Genomic DNA, 6363 nt, shown 5'->3' with positions numbered 1-6363 from the left:
AAAAAAAGAAAAAAAAACCCGCCCACCCAAGGAGGGAACTTTCCACATGCAGCCGGGACCTCCGTGTATATTTTATAGACGTATTTTCTCTGTTAGCTTCCCACCAAATCAATGTCCAGATACCTCCTGACCTGCAAAAATCCTGAAACAGCCTGGTCACGAAGAGCCTCCAACGCTGTTTTGTTTATTTTTTGAGTGATTTCTTATTTTCTATTTCATTTAGTTCTGCTCTGATCTTTGTTATTTCGTTCTTTATGCTTTCTTTGGGATGAGTTTGTTGTTTTTTACTAATTCCTCCAATTTTACATAGTTCTTCAATTTTAGCCTTTTCTTCTTTTTTGATGCATGAATATATGGCTATGAATTTCCCTTCAGTACAGCTGTTGCTGCATCCCATACATTTTGATATATTGTGTTAACATTTTCATTCATTTCAAAGTAGTTATTGATTTCAGTTGAGGTTTCCTTCTTGACCCACTGTTTTTCTAAGAGTGTGTCGTTTAACTTAGATACCTTGGGGCCATATCTGGGTCTCTGGCCCTTGAAGATTTCCAGCTTCATTTCACTGTGGTCAGAGAAGTTATTTTGTATGATTTCAATCTTTCTGAATTCACTGAGACTTTCTTTGTCACCCAGTATGTGGTCTATCTTGGAGAATGATCCATGAGCACTTGAGAAGAATGTATATCCCACTGTATTTGGGTGTAATATTCTGTATATGTCTATCAGGTCCAGATTTTCTAATATATTGTTCAAAGTCTTTGTTTCTTTATTGATTCTTTTTGGAGATGTTTTGTCCAGTGGTGATAGTGATGCGTTAAAATGCCCCACTGTAATTGTAGAGGCATCTATTCCTTCCCTTAGTGTTTCCAGTGTTTGCCTCACATATTTGGAGGCACCTTTGCTAAGGGCTTATGACTGTTCTTTCTTTTTGAAAAATTATCCCTTTCACTAATATGTAGTGTCCATCTTTTTCTCTCACAATAGTTTTACATTTAAAGTCTATTTTGTCTGATATTAATATAAGTACTCCTGCCCTTTTTTTGTTATTGGTTGCCTGTAAGATTGTTTTCCAGCCATTCATTTTCAATCTTCTTGAATCCCTGGGTCTAAGATATCTTTCTTGTAGACAGCATATAGATGGGTTATATTTCCGTATCCAATCTTCCAATCTGTGTCTCTTAACAGTTAAGTTTAATCCATTGACATTTAGTGTTATTACTTTCAAGGAATTACTTATATTAGCCTTATTTTCTTTGGATTTGTGTTTGTCTTATGTTGTTTGATTTTTTCATCTTTTTGTCATTTTAGTTGTTCTTACACTCTTCTCCAACTCTGTCTCTCCTGATCTTTTCTTTCCTCCTGCAGAACTTCCTTTAGTATTTCTTGAAGGGCAGGTTTCTTGTTGGCATACTCTCTTAGTTTCTGTTTATCTGTGAATGATTTGAACTCTCCATTATTTTTGAATGCTAGCTTTGCTGGATAGAGTATTCTTGGTTGGAATTCTTTTCTTTTAGTACCTTGACCATGTCATACCACTGTCTTCTTGCCTCCATGGTTTCAGATGAGAGATCAGCATTTAATCTTATGGAGCCTCCTTATATGTGATGGTTCTTTGTCTTTCTCTTGCTGCTTTAATATTTTCTCTTTGTCTTCTGCATTGGATAATTTGACAATTATATGTCTTGGGGTAGACCTGTTGGGAGTTTTGCTGTTTGGGATGTGTTCTGCTTCCTGGATATGTACCTGCGTCTCCTTCAGTAAGTTTGGAAAGTTTTCATTCATTATTTCCTCCAATACCCCTTCTGTCCTCTTTCCCTTCTCTTCTTCTTCTGGGATGCCTATCACGCATATGTTTGTGCACTTCACATTGTCATTTAGGTCCCTAAATCCCTACTGGATTTTTTCTATCTTTTTATCGATTAATTCTACCATCGGTTTGATTTCAGATATACTGTCTTCCACATCGCTAATTCTTTCCTCTGCCTCTTCAAATCTGCTGCTATTTGCTGAGAGTGTATTTTTGATTTCTTGGATTGTGCTATTGATCCCCATCATATCTGTTATTTTTGGGGGCATGATTACAATTTCTTCTGTATGTTCTCCAAGTGTTTTCTTAATATCCTTAATCTCTTCCTTCACTTCTTTAAATTGTTCCATGATATATGTTTGAGAGCTTTAATTAGTTGTTCAAAGTTCCACTCCTCTTCCTAGTTTTTAGTTTGTTAATTGTATTCAGCCATGTTTTCCTGATTATTGGTATGGGTTGTAGTTTTTTGTTGTTGTCTGGTCATCAGTTTATCTTCTTCAGTTTATCCAGTTGATAAGCTTCTTTGTCTCAGGGTTTAATTAGTTGTTGTTTTCATGTGCATGTTAAGTCTTCTCTTTGTCACTTTGTTCTTCTTATTCTATTTCCTTGTTGTTGGCTAAGTTCCCTTGAGCAAGCACTTATTTTGTTGCAGTCTCTCCAGGTTGACGACTAGACAACTCCTACTTTGTAGGTTTCCAAAACAGCCCACTCCAGCAGGATTCCATTACCACTCAGCCAGTTCTTTGCAGGAGAGATGATGATGGTGTACTTACTCAGGTGCCATCTTGCTCTGCCTCCCCCAATGTAGTACTTTTGTTTTTGTGGCAGCAGAAGTGATTTGTGGAACCAGGTTCTGTGTCAGTCGGCTTTTGCTGTATAAATAACATAAAATTCTCAGTGCTATACAACAATAAGGTTTTATGTATGTTTGTTCACATGACTGCAGGCCAACTGGAGTTCAGGAGAACTGATTGAGACTAAGGGCATTACAGGTGTAACAAGGAGGGCCTGATGTGCTCAATGCACCTCTAATTCAGTCAAGAGGAGACAGTCTTGAAAGAAAGAATGTGACTCAGAATTTAATGAGACACCCCAGTATTAGTTCATGGAGAGAAAGACCAGGATTAGAGACAGAGCTCATGCCTGTGTGAGAGAGAGACCTGGAGTCTAATGGGTCCAGGCAGCATCTCAGAGTCTCAGGGAGTCAAAAAGGAACAGCTCAGCAGCATAAAGGGTCATAGCAGGGTTAGGGCACCTGGCCTCTGAGCTTGCACACATGATGGGGAGTGGGGAAATGACCTGAGGTGCCAGATCCCACATCTCTGCCTGGACCAGCCCTTTGGATGGGTGGGCCTGTGCAGGGACAAGGGAGACAAGGGGCCCACGCCAATTCAGCTGCCTGCTGATACCCTTGGGTCTGACACTTGCCAGAGAGTTCCGGGCAGCTTGGGTTGTGCTCTTCCTCTCCACCCCAACTCCCATGGAATCCCCCAAAATGGCCAGGTATCACTCAGGGGTGAAGGGCAAGGAAGAGATGAGGATTGAAGAGGGAGCAAGGATTCAATGTTGTGCCCTCTATCCACTCCAACAAAGGAATCAGATTTGGATCCTGACTATGAGGGAAGGTAGTATCATAGGGCATGGGTGGCTGGGCTCATCTTAAACCAGTTCCTGTGGGTTCAGGTAGGAAGAAGCATAACTGAGACATGAGACCAGATAGGCTAGTTCCTGCCAACAGTCCCAACCTGTCTCCACGTTGCCTGACATTAAAGGCACTTTTTGCATGGGCTGCAAATGGATGAGAGTCCTTAAGAGTTGACTCAGTTGACCTTGCACCCCCAACTCTCCTGCCTCTGGCAGACATTGCTCCTCAAACACAGGTTGTGCCCCTCCAGGACAGGGTCACACTATCCCCTTCCCTCAGGATCCCAGTCACCCCTGCTGATTCCTCAGAGCATCTCATGAGTCCTAGGAGATGGCAAGTGTCTGTCATCATTTTCCCTGTCCTCTCACTGAGGCAGGGGCCTCCTGCTGCTTGTGAGACAGAGATCTGGTGACACAGAGTTAGAGCAGACCTGGTCAGTTCTTTATTGGAAAGGGGATGCAGTCTGTAATCCGACAAATCTGTGAACCTAGAAAGATTTCAAGCTCCAGTCCCAGCTGAGTTGCTGTGATTTCATAGTTTCCCTGGAGAAAGCCCCGGGTGTGGCAATTATGCCAACGCCAATGGGCTTGGATGGCAAGGGTAGCGTTGAGCAAGCGGCAATAGCACCGGCGGATGATCCACATGCGCACCCAGGATTGCAGCTTGACCACTGCCCATTCCTGCTGTGCATAGCGAATCAGTGCTGCCTGCCGCTTCTTCTCCAACAGCTTCGCCAGCACCAGCCTCCACCAGCACTGAATGATCCAGGCCCTGAGGGCCGCATGCAGCAGCGTGCGGCGCACCAGAGTGCCCCGCCACCAGGCCTGGATCTTTCTGGCAGCCGGGTCTTCGTTAGAGGCTTTCTTTGGCTTTAAAGGGATTCAAGGAAAAAGAAGGGACACTCAGATAATGTTCATCTCCCTCTTTATCCCCAGAATTTGCCAGAAAGGGGACCCGATTTTCCAATGATTTCCCTTCTTCTGACATTTAGGAGCTCTGGATGTCCTGCCTCTGCCACTCTCCAGAAAATGGCTGTGGACACATTATCTTGACCCTCAGTGAATTTATCTGTCAAAAAGGTTCAGCTGCCTTTTTTACCTCATCCAGACTTATGTGGACCTGGTGTCCAGTCTGGGGTCGTATGCCATAATCTAAGGTGCAAGGTTACCATGTTGGTCTGAGCTTGTCGTCCCTCCCCACCCCCCAATGGAAATCCTATCTCTTCACATGAGACCCCACCCTCTTACGGGAAAATTGCATCCCTTTTTCCCCCTTCCCTCTCATCTCTGACTCCAGCTCAAATCCACAAACTGCTCTTCCTTTTAATCACCTCATAGTATTCCTGATGTGAGTGCTCCACTCAGTTTGGGATTTTCCTCACCAGCTTCTCACTTCCTTTTCTTTTGATGCTTGCACCTTAAACTTCTGTCAACATGCACACATATGCATGTATGCATATGCACACACATTGCCACACAGTTCTAGACTCAGGTTTCCCTTTAGTTGGCCATACATGCCTCAAACACAACTCTCACACTCCCCTCCTCAGTCTTCTGTGGTCTGGTTCTCACTTTTGGGGGCTTCTTCTCCACACACATAACTCTCCATATCTCAACCACCCGCATTTCTCAGACTGAGAAGGAAATGGGAGAGAGGGTAGCCAAAGATGAGTCCATCCTTATTCATTCCAGCTCTGCAAAGGGCAACCATTCATTATGGTTTACCTAGACACTCTCAGCCCATGATGGTTGCTCTTGTGTAATCCTCAGTAGTACCACCTCGCACTCACAGATGTGTCCTGGCGAGGCATTTAAATTCCCCCATCACCCTATGCTATGGGCCACAGAGAAGACTACCCATCACTGCTGGATATCTAGGGTCAGAGATATCACAGGTCAGGGGTCCCCAACCACCTTGCGGGCCCTCAGTGACCTACCTTTGGTGGTTTTGGGGCTGGAGGCTTTGGTGGGTTTTTTTCCACCTCTTTCTCTTTGTACTTTACTTGTTGATCCACATCTTCTACAATGACTTGGCACACATTTCCATCCCTCTGTAATCAAAGTTTGGGGAGAATAGTGTGGGTAAGATTGTTCTCTGTACAACCTGGTGACACTTCTCCCACATGCTCAGGCTCCTTATTTGTCCAGAGACAGGAATGTCCCTCCTTGCTAACAATGGAAATCTGCCCTTCCCTGCCTGCTACGTTGGTGGACTGGCTGTTTCTTACACAACATCGAAGGCCCATGACTTCTTAACAGATGTTTCAAATCCTTTCAGGTCTGCAATCCCCTAAATAGCCCATGGTTAGGAGCTAGATGTTTCCATCCCCTCAGGTCTGCTCTCCTCCAGCCACAGCTGTGGCAGCAAGAGTGGAGGAGGGAGAGGACAATGATGTCATAAGGGCAGCTGTGACTCATGCACCAACATGGCTCCCAACAGCTGTGGCCATTTTCAGTGAACGTGCACATGTCTATTCTGTCCTGTCAGATATGCCTAAACCTTGGCAGCAAAGGCAGAACACTGGAAATACCCAGCCACTGGCATAGATGTGTATAAAGTTAGTCATTTCTGTCTAATTGTTTAAAACAAAATTGACACCATCTAAAACTCCATCAGTAGAGAATTCCGTTATGTGCATTTAAGTCCAATCAAACAATGAAGGCAAATAAGAATTAGAAAGAGCTCCGAGTACAGTTTTTAAACAGGTACTTCCCCAAAGGAGATTGAGTAATGTCTAAGAAGCACAGAAAAGATGCCCCACATAATTATTCATGAAGGAAATGAAAATGAATACTACAATGAGATAACCCTGCAACCTGTGAGAATGTCTAAATAAAATTGCTGCCTATACTAAATATTGTCGAGGACATAGATCAGCTGGAACCTTATACACTGCTGGTGGGCAGGT

At 43.7% G+C, this 6363-nt stretch overlaps 1 long non-coding RNA gene across 1 annotated transcript; it reads right to left on the bottom strand.

Moving 5' to 3' along the window:
• Positions 1-3874: 3874 nt before the first annotated feature.
• Positions 3875-5819, bottom strand: LOC111764882 (uncharacterized). Its single transcript, XR_011647491.1, has 3 exons — positions 5683-5819; positions 5392-5505; positions 3875-4324 (listed from the first exon to the last, which is right to left on the bottom strand). It is a non-coding gene; the product is annotated as an uncharacterized lncRNA (long non-coding RNA).
• Between the last annotated feature and the right edge of the window lie 544 nt (positions 5820-6363).

Source organism: Dasypus novemcinctus, chromosome 26, assembly GCF_030445035.2.
Source record: "Dasypus novemcinctus isolate mDasNov1 chromosome 26, mDasNov1.1.hap2, whole genome shotgun sequence".
In the NCBI taxonomy this organism is placed as follows: Eukaryota; Metazoa; Chordata; class Mammalia; order Cingulata; family Dasypodidae; genus Dasypus; species Dasypus novemcinctus.
The sequence above is the reverse complement of the archived record's forward strand: the minus strand, read 5'-3'. Positions and strand labels throughout refer to the sequence as shown.